We start from the raw sequence: 24,940 nt of genomic DNA, 5'->3' as shown, positions 1-24,940 counted from the left end.
AGTACTCCAAAACATTTTGTTCCCATACACCATCATTGCCAATGAAACTGGTGTAAAACATTGAAAACAGTAACCTAAATATGGAGGCACATATAGTTTCATTTACAGTTACTTCTTTTTCAGCTTGTGTGTTTTAATACTGAACTTCTAACAGCCGTGCACAGATAAAAGAGTTATTTTCATTATTAAATATTAAACCAGATTTAACCGGGCAACATCTGCTGACATCTTACTGATATTAAAAATTCACTTTAATTATTAATGCGTCTGGTCACGATGCATTGCAAAAAAGCTCATATTTGGTCTAAACCTTCGCCAGCCGCTGGACAGATGCAGGCACTCAAGCGTGTATGTTTTTTTCTATTTTCCGTTCGTCCAATTAATTTTCTCACCCCCACCCCCCCGTTTCCTAGGACATCTACTCTATAACCATAGCTACTTCCACCATTATGTTTTCTTGCTCGGGGGCACTTCAGCAGTATGGACTGCAATGGATTCACGAATGTAGAGGATTGATATACTGTCCCATAAACAGCTGCTATAAATATACACACATACACACACGCACAGGTACACACACACACACACACACACACACACACACACACAATGCATACCATAGGTCCAGTGAGACCTCCAGACTGCAGATGGCTCCTATGGAAACTGTAGCCTAAAGGCCTCCACTGCACACACATGGAAAAATAAACAAGGCATGACAAGTAAATAGATTATTCTTGCATTAATTCTTCTTATTTCCAAACAAATTCATTTATTAACCAATGAGAAGTGTGGATAATGTTTGGTAAGCAGGCTGGTTTGAAAATATGTGGATTTGTGGTAGTTTCTTGTAATATATTCAGATGTAGTAATTACATACAGAAGAGCTCTGTTTGATATTAAAAGGTTTGAGGCGAAAATGCTGATTAAAGAAGGAAAGTGTGAGTCCGTGATAGATCTGCTGAGAAAGGACTTTGTACTTTGTGTGAAAATGTTTCCTGACAGAAATGTGTGGGTGTGTTTTTCTGCTTGGATACGCACGTGTGTGTGTGTGTGTGTGTGTGTGTGTGCGTGTGCATGCTGTGACCTGTAAACGGTGAATGGTACATATAGGTACAACATCCTGGTGAACAGGGCACCCACTGAGAGACCACCTGGACTAAACAAACCTACCTGACCTCACACACACACACACACACACACACACACACGCACACAGAGTTTTCCTGGGTTTATCTGAGGTAATGGAAGGAAGGAAGGATTAAAGGATATAAACAAAGAAGATAGAGACATAGATAAAAGGTGTTTAGTTGAGAGAAGACTGATGAGGTGTGATGAAAAGGAAGAGTTTAGGGGTTAGGACAAGATTTACTTATTATTTTGGTACAGCATCAGGACCTTACGATACTTTGTCCAACCTTTAAAATTGGCGAAAACTTGGCGTCACATTAATCTTTTCACTGTCGGACACTTTGGTTTTCATAACAATTCAATGCTTTTACTGTGTAGCGGCTTTTTGGTAGTTAAAGCACTTATTTATGACATTACTAGTGTCACCGCAACTATTACTACTTCCAGGAGGCTGTACACGTAGAAACAAACAAATTTCTTTTTTCACCAGCACTAGTCTAAACTGTAGTAAATCCATCTGCATGTTTATTTTAGGAAAATAGTCGTGTGATCTTCTTGCCAGACAAGAACGAAGAAACACAGGCACACATTCACTGACAAGGTTTCTGTATGTGACCTGCCAATGTTTTGAAAATCTCACCGTCTACAGTATCTGTGTATGGCAACTGTGATGTGGTTAAGGTTAGGGGTAAAAATACGGTTAATAAAAAGGCTAACATTAATTGCAGGTCTGTGACGGAATGCAAACTCCAGTCTCCTGCATGTAAGTCACATGACCATCCATTACCCAGCATCCACACCCTTTCTTTGTCCTTCACTGGATGAGGAACCCACCACCCTCTGCATCAGCACTGACGGTTGCCAGCGGACGTAAATATGAGCTGCTGAATTGCAGCCAATAATGATGTAATTTCGAGGAATACTGGGCTTCTTACAGCCCTTGTTCCACCAGTCTCTCGCTGATGAACGTCACCGCATTAACTGTTACTGCAACCACCGAGGCAGCCTGGTCGCCAGAATAAAACATTGGCACTGCACATGTGAAATACGTAGCATATTAACATTTCAACAAAACGTATCATCTCAACATTTCTAAAGTGACGTAGTTCACATGTGATCTATATGAGTTGATCTCTCCTATATAGGAGGAGGAGGGGCAGGTGGATGGTTAGTAAGTTGGAAATCAGCAGAGAATACGGTTCGAGACCACCTCGAAACCGAAACCAATGTCCGCTTCCCGTTTCAACCGACAAAAGCGGGTGTTTCTAGCGAGACGTCAGGACATTTGCAGCCCTTTTTCTGGCGAGAAAACCCATGAAAACCCAAACCATGATCTTTCACTAACCCTAACCAAGTGGTCTTTGTGCCTAAACCTAACCAGACCTCACAGCGTTATCACACCATAAAACATCATTATTCAACAAGTAGAAATGTTGATATGATACGTAATTCACATGTTGAAACGTATATATTCAACATTTCTGTGGTTTGCAGAAACGTTCAATGCCAACGTTTCTTCTGGCGACCAGGTTGACCAAGGACACCTATGACCCATGAAGCCTACCTAGCTTATGTGGTGATCCTCAGCTTTTAACTCTGTTTTTAAGCTAAAGATACTCCCTTAATAGTGATAGTAGTAGGAGTACTGATTGCACCAGTACATTATTTGCTGACTAGTGCAAGCAGCAGTAACTGCTACAACACCAGTAGTGCAAGTGTTAGTAGAGCAATAGATGTTTCCAGCAGGCTAGAGATGCTTTAGTAGCATTATAGCTAATAATGATGGTATTAATCGTAACAGTAGTAGTTGCAGCAGAGGTAATGACAGTAGCAGCAGTGGAGTAGACTTGTATTCTTTTAAAAAAAAATGATGAAGACTGCTACAGCGAACACTATTGTTTTAAAAAGGATTATTTTTTAAGTCACCTCCTCTCTGCCTTGGCGAGTCCCGCGTGTATCCTCTATGTCTCTCTAAATGAGTCTCTGTTTCTAAACCCCCATTCTCCGCTGTATTATGTTCAGTCCCTCGCTCACCAACTTTCATTACATTTTTTTTTTTTTTTTTCCCGAGCGGTTATGTTTTCTCTCGTTTCCTCGTCTCCCTTTCTCTCCTTCTTACTCTCTCTTGGCTGCCCCCCCCCCCCCGCGGAGCTCCTGTGTTCTGTGTCTCAGTTACAAGCTGAAAGATTTATTACACATATTTGTTCCTTTTACCGCTTCCTGTCTCTCCTTCTATCTATCTGTCCATCAATGAGTCTCATACAAGCCTTTAAAATTATTTATCCGACTACATCCGCCTGTCTTCATATCGGTTTTTTTCTCTCACTCCTGCCGTATTATTTCTGTCGGCCTTGTGATGCTTCACAAACCCCTACGTTCATTTTTTTTTCTCTCTCTCGTTCAGTGTAAAGCCTTTTCATCTCGGCGCTGCCATCTGCTTTGGCACGAAAGTTTAAAGAATGGAGACATTTAAAAGGAAGCCATTGCTTTCAGTCAGTGGAGGTGATAGTTTGAACCCAGAGTTGAGGTCAGGGTGCAAAAAAAAAAACTTTTCATCTATTTCAGTTATTCTTAGGGAAATTCAGGAATTTTCATCCTTTGCCTGGTGACAGGTGAAGACCCACAGGGGGCCGGAGATGATTAAAGATATTATAGATCTATTCATGGATAGACATGAATCATGTCAAAGATTTAAGAGTTCACTTACGTTATTTTTTAAAATAATGAGGCAGGTATGGAATTAATATTATAAGTTACTGTGGAGGCTTTTCATCCTGTCAGAACTCTTAATATTTTTGACCCTATTTTTCCGTCTTTTCCATCCTGCTGTACCGATCAATTCTAACCTCAATCAATCCCACCTCTCTGGAGCTGCTTCCATCTTGCTGTGCAGCTTTCTGTGACATTCACATGAAGCCGATTAATGAAAACTCTACAAATCAACCTCAAACCCACACGCAGAGTATGTTTCAATCATCATATTCATTCCTCACTTTGTAGAAGAGGCGTGTTTACTCTTAACTGACGCGTATAAAGAAGCTGAGAATAAATTTTGGCTCTTAATGGATGAACAAATTGAAAAAGGTCCATAGGCTCCAGATGAAGCCGGAGCTGTTCTACCAATAGACATGCAAGACGTAAGTAATGTTATAGCGACACAGTAACTGGTGTGATGGAAAGCGATGGGAAATTGGGTTTGCAAAGATGAGATGTGATACTGGAATACAGGCTGATTAATATCAGGTTGCGTTATGTTCGCATCAGTCCTCTGGATTTCTGGTCAGGGTGACTTTGTGCACTCTGTCATAATGTCATAACCTTTATGTAAACCAGCCATCTCTGTACACATTGATTTTGCATCGGATTTTGAATATAGAGTGGCAAGAATGAAAAAAAAAAGCATTTAGTAAATCAATACTTACCCAGTCTTTGCTAATTAAAATACATGATATTGCTAACAGGCATCCACACTCTGCTCAGGTCTCTCCTCAACGCCGTGAGTCATAAAATCAATGTTAATTCACAGTGAAAGTCGATACGTGATTTAGGATGCAACGATTATAGATTTAGATGGTTTGATTATAATCTGAGGAAAGAACACGCGGTTTCATCGTCTCACGATTATTATGTATTAATTTATTCCACAATATTACGGATGGATAAAATCACCTGAGCATGTTTTGTTTTGAAGAGGAAACAGAAGACAAACACTACACAGAGGACTGCAGCAGTGAATAAGAAACATGAGAATAAATCATCAATGCCAAGGTTTAGTTGATTTCCAATATTTACAATATAGTATTTTTAAATATTACTATCAATATAAGATTAAGATGAACTTTATTGATCCCCTGGGGGGGAATATTATGAATATAGGTAATAAACCGAAGTGTTTTGATCATCAACTGTCATCCAGGCCTATTTTTTAAATTCATTTTTAATCATCTATTTTGAAAATTAATCTAATTTTACATGTGGTCTGAGAAAATCCTGTCTATCATTGGTTTTTTTGTTGCTTTTTAGTAAAAATGAAGAAAAGAAATTGAGAATATCTCTCATGCAGGTGGTATTAATCACTGAAATGTAATTAATTAGATCCCATGGTGTAGTACTGGGAGTCTACAAGATCCTGATGTTAAAGCTGCAGTGTGGAACTTTTGTCTCCCCCTTCTGGAATTACGAGTAATTACAAAAACGCTGTCGGCACCTGCATACAGGTGATCTCACCCCCACCCCCCCCCCCCCCCAACCTCCCCCGCCCCCAGGAGCGCTCTGAGGGGAAAAACTTGATCATCAGATAATTACCTATTTTCTGCCACAGAAATGTTTACCTCCAGCACTTTTGATGCGCCAGAGCCAGAAAGTCGCCACAGGCATCAAATTTAAACTTTTACAACTAGCATATTTACCTTCCATACAACACAGACGGGAGGAAGCAACAGGATGTAAATGTTTGCTGCACTGAAGCCTTTGAGGGGATAACATGCCGTGAGCGTTAATTAATAAACGGTGCGTTGCTTTTCCTACGCTGTTGCTGTTGATTTACATTGAACTGAAAGCCCAACTCTTAACTCACCGCTTCTTCGTTGATTGTAAGCGACATTTTTATATTTAAATTCCCCTCCCAACTCAATATTTCATTAAGTACCTTGCCGCTAAACTAATGGTTTTGGAACATGGTTATTACTTGGTGTATTGCCTTCACTTGGATGATGATCTCGTTAATGTTGCATTAAGTTTGAGGTGTTGGATACTTTAGCAGCAACTCTTCTTCGGCAAGGTATATAAATTGGAGATCCGTCTTCTTAACAACCCTCTGGCCGTTCTTTATGTATCTAAAATATTCCGACACTGATGATTTAAGATGTTTTTTTGGTGGATACAACACTTCAGTGTTGGGTCCCTCAGACATTTCCAGAACACTTCTCATCTCCTTTAGATAATGTCGCCCCCTTCAAACATAAATAAAGGGAGTCGCTCTCATGACAGCATGTGTAACTTTGCATACTTGAACTTGTTGCAGTACAGCATTTTAAGCTGGTACACCAGGTTTGTTCTGCTTCCCCCTGCAGTAGTGCCTATGGACATTTGGTTTTAGCATAATTGTCCCCACTGTTGTTCATAGAAAAATAGCGTATTTGAGAGTGAGACCAGACACACTCGATGTCGCTGAGCCTTTATGTTTACCAAAGCGTGACATTTTAAAGTGCAGCTAATACTGAAATTAGTTAATCGCTGCATTCATATACGTGACCTGCATGTTTCTACACTCATTCTGAAGAACCCTCAGTCATTAAACACAGCTTTCTAAAATGCAAACCAAACATCAAACCCTCATTACACATGTTTACTTGTTTGTGATAAAAGACATCGACAGCAGAGAGAAGATAATCTTGTCAATTAACTGATTAATTTTGTCACTGTTGCAGTCAGTAGGCATCTCCAGCTATTTTTTCAGTTTTTAGTGCCATGTTTTGGAAAGTAACACAAATCATTCTTACATGCTGTGTAAGTAATTGTAATTGCAAAGACGTCCTGCTAAACGAAGGGTGCTTCAACTTCAGCAATTAAGATGTGTTAACATTGTATTAAATGTGATGAAGATGGGGTTGGGAGACAGAGAGGGAAGGAAAAATGGAACAGAGAGAAAGAGAAAGACACACATGAGGAAATAGTTAGTAATGCAGCACCATATCGTGGAGGCACCTATAGGGTCTTGCCTCTGTGAGCAGATTAGAGTCAGGATGTCCTTGATTGAGGTGTTTAATGTGCTTCATTTTATGATCAAGTACCTCGCATGAGCCGGGTATCGGCGTGATGGATTTGCTTTTCATATGATAAATCTGTCTGTTCCTCCTCCTCTCACAGTACAGTCACCCTCCCTCTAATATTACAAAGAACAAATGGGTCTAAAATGGAAATGGAAATCCGTCAGTCCCGCGCGGTTAATTAGAGAGTATTAAACAGATCAGGTAAATTGAAAACTTCAATTGATTTCAGAGCCAGCTTTGATTCTGTGATGAAATGTCAAAGGTTTAAGAGTCTGTTTTAACCAAGTAGAAAGATTACCTCTATTACCTCCAAACGACTGCCATTATAAACCAGTGTGACTTCCATTTATAGCTGAGTGGATCCTCCATAGCGGAGACTATTGTTCTGCTTATAGTCACTCATGTAGACTGGACTAGGGATGGGATCCTGCAGCTGGTTCCACTTTGGATCCCAGTTTGTAAACTCTGACACTTACAAATCTCTTTTTAAATGTTTAATCTCTCCTCACTCTTTTATATTTTTTGCAAAGAGCATCAGAAAACAGGTGGAAGGCTTTTTATTTTTGGCAGACTCGTGTTGTTGCTGGTTAAAATGACTCACAACAGCAGATCACCTGTAGCTAATTCATTTTCCGACAGCTAAAATGAAAAGTCCTCCGGTTTATGTGCATCTCTGCAGCCGGCGTCTGATTGTTTGTGAGTGAAAACACACGGACATGGACGGTGTGTTTTCAGGATCAACGGAGAATGATCTAACTGATTAACTCACGTCAACTTAAGAATCTCCCACTTAAACTTTGATTTATATCATATCGACATTATAAACTGATTAAATTAACCCCTCTGTCTTCGGTGTTTCTGGGACACCAGACATCAGAGAGAATCTATAACAGCAGCGTCAGAGCTGATTAGATTTAAGAGCGGCAGCAGAAAAAAGCAAGCGCCACTGTAATACAATTAGTACCCTGCCTGAGTGTGTGTATACTGGTTGCCAGGTAATGAAAGTAGGAAGCTGATGGTCATACTTTCCCTCTTTCTTTCTTTCAACTGAAAAATAGGCTGCAGCCTCTAATGTTTTCAGTGTAGACACTCGAAAAGTCTAACATAGTTTAATTATATCGTCTCAAATTCTGTTGAATCCTCAGTATTTATATATCAGAATTCATGCTCATGCATGAACTGAAAGATAAAGACAAACTGGGTGCAACAATCATCCAGGAGAACATAATCCAGTAAAGTAGTCCATTGTTTCTGAAATTAGACCAGTACTTGGCTGGCCTCTGGCTGGGATGTGTCCCTGAAATGAGAAACCAGCCAAAGGGAAACTGAATTAAGTCTGATATATGTGTATTTTGGGTATTATCACATTTGTTTGACCTTATTATGAGAGAATAAGCAGAATGCAATGAGAGTTAGGCCTCTACCACAGAATACAGATAGAGGTGCTTAAATCTCTTGAGTATTTAGAGAAAAAAAAGTGGGAATTAATAACTTATTACTCACAGAAATGTGTCTTTTCTATTTTAATTTCAAATTTTGGGAGACATAAGACACAATAACAGAAAAAAGCACCAGATCTTTCACTTCACTTGGACTATAAACACTTACCGTCTTAACGCTGACGGTCGGACATCAGCCTGAATCTTGTAAACTGCACTGTTAGTGGTTGCGGATGTGGGCATTGAAACGCTCTGGTGGCCTGAAACTCATAATGGATGTGCAACTGGTTTTTAAAATGGACATGTAACCACTAAAACAAGAGCGTTTTTTGCTTCAAACGGTGGAAATTGAGCTCTCGTTATACTCTGTAGTGGTGAGCTTGTAATCGACTGCTCTGGCGCTAATACTGACCGTAACAGCACACTTGCACCTCAGAACTGGCAGCAGTAAAACAGACCCTGCTTCTCGACAGGGGATGTGCAAGAAATGACCTGGATGTAGTGGCAGTCATGCAGCAAATCCTTCTTCTCTTCAATCTTTCTGTAATTGTGGACCTCACTGAATGGGCGCCGTCAGTAATGTACCGAAAATGAGAAATATTTTCTGACTGGATTGACCTTTAATGCTTTAATGCAGCAGGCGGATATATCCAACGGGAGCCGTATCATCAATTATCCAACCATTGTGTGTCCATTTTAATAAATCTATCTCTTCCGTTCTTCCATCTCCCTCGTTAAATGAGCTCCTCTGTATGCATCGCGGCTCGCTGTACACGTTCACAGTAATCTACTGGAGCGAGAAGGTGCGGTCTGTTGAGGTTTGAGGTCCGGCTCTTAACTTGATGGGACATGAGAGGCTGTTCATAAAGACCAGTCATGGGTCAGGACTGATGGGTTGTTCTTCACACACACTGAGTAATGAGGCTCAAGTGAGACTCGGGCTCATGTATACTAATGGCTTGATTACTGAGATATCCAGATTAAGATAATAGATTAGGGTATTACACAGTAATCTAAACTCACCCACAACCCGGACTTATACCAAGAAGTCAATTTGATGGTGAGATTAACATTCATGAGGATGTGTAATTGCCCACAAGGTATAATCTTATTACTGTAGTGGGTAGAAATAGTGTGTAAATATTGTTAAATATAATATCTAATATAGGTGACGTTTCCTGACAGATGCTTTTCATCAGACAGAGGAGAAGAAATTAATTGCTCACACCTGTGAAAAAGTTGTTAGTGTTTTAGGGTGACATGTTTGGCCTTTGGCTCATTTCTTGTCTTGCTGTCTGATGAAGGAACGGATTAAAATGTCAAACTCATTTGATGTTTATGAGTTATACACTTCGGAAGGTGAACACAGCGTGCAAACTCTTCTCCCGTCTACTTTGTTGATTCTTCATCTAGATCCTGTGAGTATTTTTGGATGCTTTCATGAACATCTTATTAGTGCCACAAAGTATTAAAGGACGAAGGTGTTTTTACATCGTCGTGTTTGCAGAACAAATTATTTAAAGTTCTATAACTTGCATTGTTAGTTACTAACATGAAACCCGTTCTGCTGTGATCCCGCAAAATATGAAGTTCTATAAACAAGACCACACCGAGTACACATCCCACTTCCGCACAACAGAGTATTTAGGCACACACCATCCGTTCTTCTCCCCTCATCTCAGTCCCTCCCACCCTAACCCCTCTCTTTTCATCAACCATTCTCTCTCCTCCGTTTAAACACAAGAACTGGGGTCTCTATCCAGGCGATGGACTAGAGAGACAGCTCCCCACTCCCTGTTCCCTCCTACCTCCCCAGTCGTCATCCAGTCGACATACCGTACATCCATCGTCGACCCTCAGCCCTCCGTTCTATGTACCTCAACTCTCACACCTCCCCCCATCACTTCATCCCTCCATCCCTAATCCTCCATCAGGTTCTCCAACCCATCCATCAACATCTCAGCTCTCTTTCATTGTCTCGATTAAACTATTGAAATCTAATGTTCTCGGCGTGGTTTCAGCTGTGCATGATGCACTTTGTACTTTCAGATCATTCTGTATTTGCAACATATTTCTATAATATATGCTGCACACACGTCACAAGACTACTGACACTGTGAACTAGATAACTTGTTGGAAGTGTTAATCACACTGCCGCCTTGCCTCTTTTATAATCAAATTGATAAAGAGCATGTAAACACAGTAATGTGAGAACTGCCCCGTACACACGTTTTTTTCACACCCTTTCAAAACACTGAAAATTCTCCATCCATCACCCGGTTTTATCTCCGTATTTATTGTCTGGCGCCTGCTGCGGCCTGTAGGCCACTCCCTGAACCTCCGCACCCCCCCCCGCTGGTCAACACATGCTGTTAAAGGGATTACTTGTCAATTTGAATTTAGATCCCTTCTCTTCAACTTTAGACCCCTGTTGCATCAGAAACTTCTCTGAATTTATTGTTAAATTTTCCCACAAATTGCCTCCCTTTCAAGCAACCCTGATGAATAAATGAAGACTTGTCCTCTAAGGGTCTGGTGGAGAGAACATTATAGTCTCCCTTAAACAGACCAGACTGTTGTTCCCTCCTGCCATGTCTCACTCTAGGTATCCATCTATCCAGCCAACTCTCTCCATCCATTTCTATCTCCTCATTATAGATTCTTTGACAGCATTGTGAGTCTGGACCCATAGGCTTAATGCAAACGGTTTCCTGAATGACAAGAGTAGCGATGTGTTTTAATGAGCCCGAGTCCCAAGATGATTGCATACGCTTCTCATTACAGACACCATATTTGATTTGGTGGTTTTGATGTAAAGGCAGCCATATTGCTGAAATAATTCTTACAACATTTGAATATCCTGTCCGATGTAATCTGGCGCTGAATGTCTGAGCTCTGAATGGATGGTAGAAAGGAAGCAGCTGGGTTTTCTATCAGTTTATTGTTCGCAGAGTTTATTGTATGCAGAGTTTATTGTATGCGGAGTGAGATGATCATCATGAACTTTCCTCTCCTGTTGATGAAAAACCTCTCAACTCTTGCTTGAGGCAAGAAAGGAAGATACACGCATTGAGCAATAAAATCGGTCTTTGTCGGATAAATTATGTTGTAGCAATATTTCTAAAATGTCATTAAAAGACAGTTTGGTTAGAAGAAATCAACTGGAAGTGTATTATAATATTTATTGATATTTTTGGTGATTAGACTCCATCGATGTGAGGCATCTTCATAAAGTGTAGATAGTAGGGGTGTGCCCGAATACAAATATGTTATTCGGCAAAGCACAAATAGTGAGTTTTTTTTTTTTACGAATATTTGTTTCATACAAATATTTTTAAAATTTTGGGGAAGAAAAAAACAAAACATGTCAAATACCAGCGAGCAGGTCAGTTATAGTCCGCTGTTACGTCTATCAGCAGGTCTCAATGAGGGGAGTCACATCCACCCGCTACATGACGCACATTTCTTAATTTGTACAACACTTCAATTTTCATCAATTTTCTTAAACTATAAGCGTAATAAAAACAAAAACAGGATTTTTAAGCCTCTGTCCACTTTCATTCGAATACAAATACAGATACAAATACAAATACTGGACTCTCTGCACATCCCTAGCAGATAGGCCCTTATGAAGATAAGAGACGGAACGGGATCCTCTGTAGAGGATCCTCTCTGATCCTCTGACATCAGAATTATGAATGAAGGGATTTTTGACGATGTGGGAAAGCAAACGTAACGGAGAGAAACAGAACAGGAGGAAAAACTGTAGCAGACATTCACTCGTAGAGGAATAAAGGCAGAACTTTCTGTAAGGGAAGAGATCTTTCTTCTTGAACTTTGCCAAAGCTTAATTAAGGGCACAGTTCAAACAAACTAAACCACCTAAAAAAGATGGGTCTCAGTCCGGTTCCAGTCAGACTCTGGTGAGGAAGAAAAGTAAAAGTTATGAACAAAGGGTACAGTTGCTCCCATGGAGGCAATATACTGGGAATATACTGTACATCCATCTCTGTTCATGCGTTGCTTCTCTTCTGTTTTTGAAAAGGAGGAACAAGAACATTTGTACAGCACTAATCAGTCCTTAAAAGACTCTCTTCTTCTCTCTTCTTGAGCTTTCCTCCAGTTTTGTGTTTTTGGGCAACAACGGGATCATAGAGTAAATGGAAAGCAGCAAAGATTGGAGAGGAAGCAAGAAAATCAATGCAAGAGTGCAGCCTGCTCAGGCCTGTGGACTCTAATCTCATATTAGCAATTCTATCTGCACTGTGACATTTTGTGTATGTGTGTGTGTGTGAGTCTGTCATAGGCTACTTTCGGGAACAGATTTCAGACTAAGACCAGTTAAATGGGGACGGCTAGTCTATGTATTGTCCCCAAAAGTGATCTAGGACAACATGTATGTGTGTGTGTGTGTGTGTGTGGTTTTGTGTTCTGATATTGGCTCATACTGACTTCCCTTGTTTACAGTTGAGCTACGGCAATATTATCTGTCCGATGAAAGTGTATGTGTGTGTGCATGTTTGTGTGTGTGTGTGCGTGTTTGTGTGTGCAGATGCTGGCGGCATAATAACGACACAAGGGAGACAGAATGTGGTTGACAGATTAAGAAAAACAAGACCAAAACATATCAAATGCACTTACATTCTCCCTCTTTCTTCCTTGTTGACCTTTTTCGTAACTGTTTTATGATCGCTCTTATTCCTCTGTCTCACCATACGCACGCACATGCACACACACACACACACACACACTCAGCAACACAACATGAATTATAGATGCTCATTTTGTCTTGTCTGCTAGCCATGAAAAACAACTTTCTGTGAGACTGTGAGATAATAGGACACCAGTCTGTGTGTGTGTGTGTGCAGCTATAACATCACAATACATCGTTCATGACTAATTTCACCTTGATGATGTATAGCAGTTTCTTTCATTTATTCCAAATCTACTATTATCATGACCAGACTCTGATTGGCTGGTTTAACACTGTTCTAAATCACCTCGTAGGATATAAACAGCCGTGATAAACACACTTTTTCTTTGGGGCTGAGTGACCCATTAATCCTTACTGGTAAAACTAAACACAGTTAAACTGACAACATACAAAAAGAGAGAAGTAACAGAAGTGCCGCTGGTGCTCATGGAAGGGAATAATATTGAAGAAGAGCAGAGGAGTTATGACCAAAAAATGGCATAAAAATTGCCTGGATGTGGCCATTTTTTGGTCATAATTCTTCTGCTCTTCTTCAATATGACTATATACAAACTCATGAAGATGGTTGATGACTTGATGACTCTGTTGGCTGGGTGGATGTGCTCAGTGGATGTGGTATTCACCATTCTTATATCAGGACTTCTCTACATGTTATAACTTACAGGTCATCTTAAATTAAATAAAGTCATTTGATATAATGTCAGTTGGTCTATAGCTGATGATTTTCCCAGTTTAATAATGTTGCAGGAGCAGTAATGTATCAGCTCCTTTAAGTCCCCAATATCTCATTTTACATTCCTTATTCAGTTTGAAAATAAGCTTTGATTTTTTAAATTTTTTGTACTTTTCTTTGCTTCAGAATTTCAGCCATAATCAACAACAATCCAAGAAAACATGCAGTAACACACCACAGCAGTCTGCCAGTGATAAAAGTCTGATGTCCGAACACTTGAAGCAGTCAAACTTCAGACTCAGCTGTTTATTTTCTGTCGGCTGGTGGTGACCTGCTGATGCTTTGTAGCTTCTGCCTGCAGTGAATCGAACAGAAATATTCAAGAGAGTCTCACATGAAAAGTGTTTTTTTGAAATTATGTAAAGAGCTCGTGCACTTGACATTACTAAGTAAATCCAAATCCCTGTGTGAATAATGCTTAAAAATGGCTGAAAAACATTTCCATTTCAACTGTCTGTGCCTTTTTTAACTTCATTTGTGCAGCACTGCTCCTCCCAACTAATAATACTGTTAGTATTTTTGGAGACAGTGTCATTCAAGAGTGAGTCGGTTCTTCAGTCTAATATTAGGATCCACTGCTAGACTGTACTTTTACTTTTGGGAAACAACAATTGGGTTTTGAAACTTTGGCAGTCGTCCATATTCCATCATCAAAGCAACTGGATTTTCTCTAAGCTGTGAGCTACTGATACTTACAGTAGATTTGTAGTTAGACAGGTACACACACACACACACACACACATATTGGCTGCAGTTTAGCACTGAGGGCTAATGTTAATGGTGTATTGGTGTCTTTGTCTGCTGGATTTGCTAGCAGGCTAACAAGATAAACGGCTTTATTTCACGCCGTCACCTGCAGCTGGCCAACAGCAGCATGTGAGCGATTTATTTCTGGTTGTGTTGTCTCCTCTCACTGCGACTTATAAGAGCTCTTCTGTCCGGCACAGATGTCATTAAACCTCATGTCACAGAGAGAAGATGCTGACTTCTATTCATAGTGCATAATTCAGCAGCAGCAGCAGCAGCGGTTAGAGGAGCTCTTGTTAAATTAAAAAAAAAAAAAAAAAAATGTTTAAATGTAGGTAATAATGTTTCTCTTGCTCGTCTCATCCCCTCAAGAAGTGCATCAAGCAAGAAACAAATTTTTTCAAATCTGAAGGCTGCAGCTGCCTTTTGATCAAATCTGTGACATGACAGCGGACTTCAATGCGTCTTTAAGAGCTTAAAATATATGGGAACACTCTCCACTCTCTCTCTCTCTCTCTCTCTCTCTCTCTCTTTCTCATTATGGAGCTCTCTTTCATCTGTCAGCTGGTTTGCTTCAGCTCTGAGAGTCTACACATTCTGACCTCTTTTACTCATTTCTTCTTCTCTTCTTCTTTACTGTGTCTCTCTCTCTCTCACACACACATGCATACTTTCTTTTTTTTCTCTTTCTTTTGTGCACGCTACTCAATAATTTAATCTATATAGCCTTGTTCTGCCAGACAGGCTGACAGACACTCAGGAAGATGATGAGTCAGTCAGACAGACAGGCAGGTAAGCAGACAGGTCAGTGAATTAGCTGCAGATGTCTCAGCACCTCATCAACCCTCACAGCTCTCTGAGACATTCAAATTCCCACGCTTTTTCTAAGGCTGGATGCTCGCCATCGACGCGTTTTTACCCTGACAGCTTCATCTTAAATCTATATTTTATTTATAGAGACATCTTGGCACACATGTAAGGAACACACAACCGTGGCTGCGAGAATAAATCAAGTACTGAAGAAGTTTTAAAGGATTTTAAAGGATTAAAGCAGCTACTAGAGAAACCTCTGAGCCACTGACCAAAGCCATCGAATCTCCATTTATCTAATTCAGCATAGGCTGGAGTAATTGGCACAAAACACACACACACACACACACATACACACAACACTCAAGACTAATAAGTAAAAACCTCCTGAGTATCCCTTGTGCTCAATAGAAATATTGACCACTGATTCTCTTAATCATTTTCTATGGTTGCAGAAGAAATAATCATTTTCAGCCATGGTAAAAAAAACAAATGAGCTTTTTATTGAACCGAGACGCTTTTGTTTCGCTTGAGTGTCTCAGGACATTACTGCTGAAAAGAAACTTGGTTCGGTATTTGAACGGCGCTGCGCCGTGATAGATTCCTGAGGAAATGTACGTGTGTGTGCAGGATCACTGTGTGTGTGATGCAGCTTCTCATCACATTTGAGAAGTCGTCAAGAGCGGCGCTCTGATTTGATTTGAGAATAAATGATTAAACTATTTTTTCTAAATGTACTTTACTCTGTGTTCAGTTCAGAATATCCCTTAATTACATTTCTTGTACTGTTTCAGGGCAGCTGAACCCTCGCGACCCCATGAGTTTGGTTTGGGTGAGTAAATTACCTTTGTGCACTTGTGTGAGAAGAAGTACTGTAGGGTGATGCAGTCACACACACACACACACACACACACACACACACAGGGGGAAGCACAACCACACAAAGTTGTAATAAGTATGGGTTTATGCATGAACAAGTGTGTCATGGGGAGAGATTTAGCCACACACACACATGCAGATCGGCACACTCACACGGCAACAGTCTCAGTGAGGGAGTCATGAAGTTTCTGCCTTGTTACTGAGCTCATTCTCCCCTCTGGTTTTCTTCCTTCACTCTGAATACTAAACATCCCGCTGCTGTTATCCGCAGCCAGGAATCCGAGGGCTGCTCTGTATGCATGTGCGTGCGTGCTGCGGTTAAAACAGTAGTTCATTATAAACCGACTGCTCTCTATGATTTTGTGTTGTCACATATATAAATGCTTGAGTGAGTGAGTGATGATGTTTATTTCTTACTTTCTCTCCCTTTTGCCTCACTTTATTTTATTTGATTTTTTTTGCATTCAGCTTTTGAGCATATTTTAGTTATGCAAGGTAACTTTGCAAGTTTGCATTCCTTCGGTGTTTTTATTTGCAAAGTTTGATACCCAGAAACTTCACACACACACCACACTTACATTTGCAACACTTGGCAGATCCGTTTCGATCCAAATATCCAAATAAGGAAATAATCTTGGGATGTATCTCTCTAAAATAGGGTGCTAATGCACATGGACGTGACCAGCACATATTTTACACTTCTGGTTACCACGGCGTCGGTGCAGCTTGGCGCACTGTGGAGGAGAAGCTGAATACATTATCAGTAGGAGGAATATAGAATCAGCAGGCGGAGTCGGGGCGATCACATGAACTCCTCTCGTTCTCTTTAAGTGGTGTCAAGTCTGTTTTATTTATACGGCGCCAAATCACAACAGAAGTGATCTCGGGGCACTTTTCACTTAGAGCAGGTCAAGACCGTACTTTTAAATTTACCCAACAGCAGCAAGGAAAAACTTGAGAACGAGGCCTTTGAGAGAGAAAAAACATGTCTGTGAAGTATGTGAAGTTCTAAAATATAAATACATAACACCCTAAATATTAATATATATATCACCACTACTATGCTATCAATGTTTCAATGAAAAGATAGCTGATGTATATTCATGCTGCTGCTGCTGCTGCTGGCAGTAGTTGTGCAACCATTCAATAGGTTAATTAATACATTTAAACTCAGTGGTTTTGCTCCTTCTATGCATTTTTGATCAGTCTTCTGCAGCAAAGTCCACTTTTTTTCCATCCACCAGCTTCTTCCTAATAAGGCAAATCACCTTATATAGACGTTATGTGAACCGCGTCACTTCTCATAATTACTATGCTTGCTAGATGGCGTAAATGTAACTATAGGTGATTGTTGCCACCTTGAATTTTAGACCTGTACTGTCGTTATTCTGGTTACCCTGGATGCCTTGTGCTCTTTTTATCGATTTTTAAATTAGAAAAATAGTTTTTTGTCAGCTTTCTTGCATATTTTCTCCATAGTTTTTATAGAGTTATTTTGAATGTACAAAAAAAACACATATTTACAGTAAAAACAGCAGATTTTTAGAAATATACAGACATAAAAAACATACAATTTAATCCCTGACAGCATTCATGGCAGTGCTTCTGTGTCAATACCTGCCCAGCTTTCCTCTTCACAGCCAGACACACATATATCTTCCTTTAATCATTCAGCCATTGTTTGCCAGAGGCTTTCATGTTTTCCCTTTGCTTCCAGTTCTCCTTTCATAACGTTTGTAGTATTTAAATTGGTGAGTCCAAGGGGATTTGAACTCATAACCTTGTTACCTCCAGGGATGGAATTTTTTTTTTTTCACTGCTGCTTCTCAACCTGAATGGTTTTATTTAAAAATCCAATCCATTCCTCTTACTGAACAGCACAGACTGATGCACATCAGTGGCTTTTTGAGTCACTAGATAAAAATGGGTTGAGGGATAATCAATATTTCTCCATTAGAAAGATCTAACATTCCTCCTATGTGTGGAAAAAGACATACGATCAATAAGTCGAGCTTGGACTCCTGACATGTTAGTCACGGCTCTTGGTATTGGATTTATGTATTTGCGAAATTCTGTTTTATGCCCAACATGACAACATGTTTAAGAGGTAAGAAGAAGGTCTTTTATGTACAGACTACTGTATATTAAAGCTGCAACAATTAGTCGATTAATAGATTAGTTGCCAACTATTTTGATAATTGATTAATCATTTGGAGTCATTATTTAAGAGGAAAATTTCCAGTTTAACTGTCTGTCTATCATCTTAAATGTGAATATTTTCTGGTTTCTTTAATCCTCTATGACAGTAAACTGAATATCTTTGGGTTGTGGACTGTTGGACGGGACCAAACAATACATTTGAGGACGTTTTTGTTAACAGTGATTGACATATATATCACCTTTTTCTGACATTTTATAGACGAAACATCTAATCGATTAATTGAGAAAATAATCAACAGATCATTAGTTGTGGCTCTAGACTACATGCCCACAATCTGTGTTTTTACCTTTATTTTGAGAGCAGTGGAAAGGTGTTAATACCACATTCTGCACATTTCCAGGTCTATATTTAAATTTTAAGGCTCTTCTGGAATATCTTTGCATAATTTACGTTTTTTTTTTAAAAAAAAACTCCTTGTTTAACTCACACTGACCTTTCAAAGAGCTGTTACAGACAGCCTGAGGCCTCCCCTTCCCAGTGAGCCCTCTCCGTTCTGATTGGTTAGCCTCCAGAAGCTGCGTCAAGGCCGACTTCTGGCCGCTCCAGCTTGTCGGCAAGGCAGAAAAAAATGTCAGCGTTCAGAGCAGGTTGAAGTCCTGGCTTTTAACTTTTGCAGGGAGCATTTGAACATAATGTTCACCTCAAGTTAAGTAACAGAAAACCAGAAAAAAAAACATAATATGTCCCTTTTAACAGATTCTTGTCCAATTCACATCTTGTAAACCATTAACATTGAATGTTGGCATGAATTTCTTGTGAGGCCTTTAGTCAGTGTTTGTGTATTGTTGATTTGTGCACATTAATCAATTAACACTGACATTTTGCAGACAGCTGATTTGCACTCATACTTTGACTGGATGATCCTAACTTACTGTAACAATACAAACTGTTTTAAACATCTTAAGCAAATCATAGGGGTGACAGATATGAGCAGATTTTAACAAATACTTTGACCAAAGGGTTAAGGTTAACACTTTTATTCAGCAGCTCACTCATGTATAATGAGTTCTGAAAGCTTCTCGTTAAGGAATATCTGAAGAGAGTTATCAAGTCTCACCACTTCATCAACTTCCTGTCTTATTATAAGCTGGTATATCGGCCAGACGTCGGCGTGTGAACGCCATGCTGTGCGTGACGTGACTCGACTTCTCTCTATAAAAGGATACGGCTCTGTGTGCGGCACCTGTTGTGTGTGTTGTCTCTAATGGCTTCTGCCTGGATACAGCGGTGGGCGGCGGGTAGTAATTGGCTTTCTTAGAAGAGACCTTGAAGACGTCTGTGCCTCTCTGTGTGTGTGTGTGTGTGTGTGTGTGTGTGTGTTTGTGTGTGTGTTTGTGTGTGTGTGTGAGGAGATGCAGGGCTCTATAACAAGGATATAAATGGTGATGACTCGAAGAGGACTTGACTCAAGTGTTTGTTTCTGCATGAGTGTGTGTTTGTTTAAGAAGATACATTTTCTATCAGTCCTGTGCCTACCTCTCTCTCTCTCTCTCTCTCTCTCTCTCTCTCTCTCGCTCTCTCTCCAGTCTTTCCTCTGCTTTCACCCTCTGTCAAGGCCTAACACACACACACACACACACACACACACACACACATTATTCTCTCAAGCTGAAATGTGTATGTGTGTTTGTGGCTTCCCCCTCGATTTATACATCCTAATAAGGTCAGACAGAGCAGAGATGAAACTGATGTACAGTATATGTTTGTCTTTATTACATCCTAACCTCATAAACTCTCAACTCACACACACACACACTCACATACGCATACACACACGTATAATGTAAGGATCTCTCTCTAGTCATTTGCTGCTGCGTTTTTTCTGTCTCTTTCTCTCTCACCTGTTTCTCACTGTGGAAACGTTTTTTTCAACAACTCAAGGACATTACTTCTTCTTCTTCTTCTTCTACCGAAGGCACTTAGTTCCAGTTTTAGCCTCCTGGTCAGAGTCCCTGACAGTTACTTATGTTTTAATGAGCTGCACACTGCTGGAATTGAGTTTGCAGTCATGAACATTTCTGACTGGACTGCAAACTTTGCTAGAATCTAGTTTACACAGCGTCAGTTTATGTTACCTCTGGTGACCAATGGACTGAAAAACATCAGTAGCAGTTATAGGAAATATAAACACTGCTTCTCCAGTATTTACCAGATCAAGCATTATTGCAACTTCATGTCATACTGGGTCCTACTGAACAGTGTTGGGTAAATTACTTTTAATGATTGCACATTACTCATTATTAAAAGTAATTACATCACTCACTACTCAGCAGCAAAAATAACATGTTACATTACTCTCTACTTCACTCCATCGTCAAAGTTGCCTTTAAGCAACTCAAAATCCTCCACACACACAGCTGCATCTTTGGTATTTAACGCATGTAGGAACAGAAAATGAGACGTTCATGGTTTAACAAGCAAACAGTTTCAGTAAATCTTTCTAAATAGATCGGATGGATTTACTGACCATCCAGCAGCTAGCGTTAGCATAGCGTTAGCATAGCCTCAGTGACTTCACACAGTCCCAAACTCAGCTGCCAGTTCACACACCCTCCAATCCTGAACTAAACTAGCACCAGGTGACCTCTCTCTTACACTACTCATTACTGAAAAAAGTTTGTCTCCCCCTTCTGGTAGTGAGAGTAATTAAAAAACACTGTCAATGCGTTATATGTTATAGGCTACACTGTGGCCTACTCCATCGCTATTGTTGCAGCTGTGAAATGGTGGATAGTGTCACACAATTCCCGAATAATTACTCATTTCACTATCAGAACTTGATCTCTACAGTCCGCTAACATTTGGAAAGTCTAGAAGAGCCGCATGATTCAATTATTTTATCCACATTCAAGTTAGCAGAGGGCTAACGGGAGGTTAGCTAGCTCGGCCGGTGGAAGTCTCTACTGTGCAGGAATGTCCCTCCTGACATGAGATTTAAAAACTCTGTATACTGTGAAATACAGAGAGATTTATCTGGCAGTGATAGGCTTAATCAGCATTGTGTGAACTCATTTGGTAAGGGCTTGAATGTAACGGATGTTCATTTATATGTTAAAGTTCCACACTGCAGGTTTAAGAGGTTTCAAACCATGAAGTGAACACTTGCTGTGGATTCCCCTGAACTCGGTTATGCAACTCTGTCTCCTAGAAATTTGCAATCGACTGGTGAGGTCATATTTTATACATACAGTGAAAAATACAGAGTCACTATCCGGATAGGAGGACAGGAACATTTGGACAAAACCGACTCAGATTAATTTACACTGTGAGGCTTTTGAGGGAGAGAGGGGAGGAGTGTGGCTGAGGGACAAAAGGTAAAAAGCAACTGTGTAAACATAATGGATAACATGTAATTCATGGTAACCGGGGTGATGTTAATATATGCATATAATATATGATAACCACTGGAGTCAGTCAGAGTGCCCGTCACCAGCCGTCAGAACATGTTTCACCAAGTTTCACCTAAGTTTCATAATTACAGCCATGAGTTTAAGTATGTGTAAGTGTTAGTAAGTATGTAAAGCTCATTGGATCATTTTTAAGTGCTTGTTAGCTGGAGCGTGATTGCGGAGGTAAATGTGAACCATCTATAAAATCAGATAGGGCCCCAGACACTAAACAACTAGTAGTGGCAGCAGATGATTACACTCCTTAATGACAAAACAAATCAGAAACAAATAGCTTGTGTTGGAAATGGATAAAATACAATTTTAATTATGTGTGGAGAAACTGCTCCCCTTGCACTTTGAGACCGTGCGGATGAATTTTAAAGCTGGATATTGATCGAAAGAGGAGCCACTCCCTTAGTAAAACTCTGTTTCTGTCTCTCCCCTCTGGTGTGCTCTCCTTCCCTTCTTTAGTTTCATCCATCCACTCCATTGTAAATTGCCTCCTCTCACTCCCCCCCCCCCCCGTTTCTCTCCCTTCCAGTTGGGTGATTAAGATTTCCTCTCCTCCTCCTCCTCCTCTGCTGGCTTCCTCCTCTCTCCCTGCCATCTCTCTTTCCGAACAGTCCCTCCTTCTTGCTTTTTTGTCTTTTATTCCATTTGATTTCCCACAGTCCTGCTGTCCAATTCTCCTCCTCCTTCCTGTTTTTTTTTTATGATTTTCTTTCACTTTTCTCCCTTTTTTTCCCCTCCACGCCTGTCACCTGCTCTCACGCTCTCCAGCTCTCTCTTCATCTTTTCTGTTTATTCGTTCTTATCCAGATGATTTCACCTTCATCTGTCTCCTCCTGTTTGCTTGTTCTCACTTCTCCCTTCCCTACCTCATCAATGTTGTGCTGTTTTGTGGCCGCACTCCTTTTTCCCCCTCGTTCTGTCTCTCCCCTGCAGCTATTTCTCTCTTTTCTCCTCTCTTGCTTCTGAATCTCTCTCCAAACTACAGATCCCCTCTCTGCAGTGCAGATTTGTCAGCCCACACCCAAAATCCATCCTTTCATCACTCTGACCTGGTTGTGATGGATGAATCGATAATTCTAAAAAAGGGGTATTAAAAGTAAATAAAATTACAATCAGGTACCTTTTAATTTTTCATTTGTCTTTCCTTCTTCTTGGGTTTTCTGCAGGGGGATATTTGGCAATATCTTGGTATCACAAATGTAGACGAAGATGGAGATGATTATTGCCATTATGTGAGGGATGAAGGTGGAAGGAACAGAGGAGAAGCTGGCAGGGGCAGTGGGCTGGAGGACGATGATGAATGAGGGGGAAATAGTGTAAGGTTATCAGATGGTGGCAGGTGGTAATGGGTTGGAGAGCGAGTGAGCGAGCAAGCAGACAGGCAGACAGACGGGTTGTGATCCAGGAGCACTAGAACAAGAGACAGCAGTTAGTCAAAGTCCAACACCAGAAAACAATCACTAAAACAAGAGTGGCCCGAAGCCTGAAGTGTACAAACACCGCAGCTGAAGCAAGGATCCAGCGATGAGTGGGTGAAGTACATATGCTGCAGGATGACGAGCATGATGGAAGACAGGTGTGTGCGATCAGCACGTAGCCAGGGAGCCAGGAGAGTCGGGGAAGGAGCGCCACACACCCACACGCCACACAGACACACACGTACGCTGAGAGACAAACAGGGGAAGAGCACAGGGGGAGGGCGAACAAGAGGAAACTAGACACAAGGTTGTAGCCGTGACAAATTCAATTCAAAAACCGATTCTCGATGGAATAAATTGAAAGGTGAGCACGATTTTTTAAGGCTCTCACTCCAGCGCGCTGTGTGAAAACCATTCGCTTGTGGCTTTAGTCCACTGAAATGCAATATGAAACATACCGTAACTCGATCAAGGTCACTTGAGAGTATGCAGCTCTTCTTTTTTTTTTTTTTTTTAAAAAAAAGCAGACCTTCATCTCTTCATGTCTCCAGCAGCAGAGAGCAGCTTCTCTGCTGCACAGCTGGTTCTGTGAAAGCATCGTTACCCAAAATGCTGTATGAACGCAGGACTCTTGACATGAAACAGAACGTGGACCGAGTCAGAGTTTTATTTTGTAAAGTGCTGCAGTGTGAGTTGGTCAGTCAACTGCTAACGTCGGTCTCTGGGTGATAGAGAGCTATGCAAAGGTATTATTATTAAGTTATTGCATCCAAAATGAAAATGAACTACAAGATAACTGTAGCATATGGGAGCTGTTGCACTGGTCCACCTTTTCCATTTCATTATAACATTATTAACCAACATTATTGCAAAATTGATTGATTTTTTCACCCACCACTTAGTTCTCTGTCCATATCCTAATCTAAATTAGTATCTAAGTCTACTGGGTAGTGAAGTTTCATTATAGAGCAATGATTATTTTATTACTATTCAACACATAAAGCTGCTGTGAGGCTCTGTGCTGATGGCAAAGGTTCATCCTAGTCAACAGCAACATCCCCCATGAGTCTTACTCACAGAAACTCTGAACAGAGAGCCTCATGGGAGCTGTAGTTGTTGAACGCTATCAAAATAATAATTGTTTTATGTTAATGAGATGTTCAGATTTTACCACCCAGTGCTGTAGCAGGTACTCATGCTGCAGAGAGAAGTTATTGGAGCACACACAAGAGCAGCTGCTTTGCATATTATTGAAGGAGATAGCTGTGGAATTGCTTTTATGGCAGAAATCAGGTTTTATTGTACAATGAAATTCATTCCAGACCCACTTTTGTAACACTTTTCAACTTCATGTTATTTAATTGCTGCTATCCAGGGATGTCACTGACTCTTAATCAAGATTCATGGGAAGTTAGGTTTCAGAGTCAAAAAGTTATACAACTAGCATCTTTTCATATGAAGTTTTAGTGGATTTGTTCTCCACTACGTCCCTCGTTCACATAAATCTGACAGTCCAAACTTATTCTGAGCATAAGAATCCCCGTGTGTGTATAAATATATAGAAGTTTGTCATTTTTACCTCATGTAGCAGGTTAACTTGTTAATCACAATCACAACAAAGATACCTTCAGTGTCATGCCAGACACCCTGACACCTTATTGTGTGTATTGTGTGTGTGT

At 40.4% G+C, this 24,940-nt stretch overlaps 1 protein-coding gene across 1 annotated transcript in view; it reads left to right on the top strand.

Moving 5' to 3' along the window:
- Positions 1 to 24,940, top strand: part of slc8a2b (solute carrier family 8 member 2b) — a 180,059-nt gene that overhangs the window by 43,949 nt on the left and 111,170 nt on the right. Inside the window, exon 2 of the mRNA XM_044353318.1 lies at positions 16,137 to 16,174. The gene's annotated coding sequence lies outside the window, so the exon portion shown is untranslated. The remainder of the gene's footprint in view (positions 1 to 16,136; positions 16,175 to 24,940) is intronic.

Source organism: Thunnus albacares, chromosome 6 (assembly GCF_914725855.1).
Source record: "Thunnus albacares chromosome 6, fThuAlb1.1, whole genome shotgun sequence".
In the NCBI taxonomy this organism is placed as follows: Eukaryota; Metazoa; Chordata; class Actinopteri; order Scombriformes; family Scombridae; genus Thunnus; species Thunnus albacares.
This window is presented reverse-complemented; position numbering and strand designations above follow the sequence as displayed.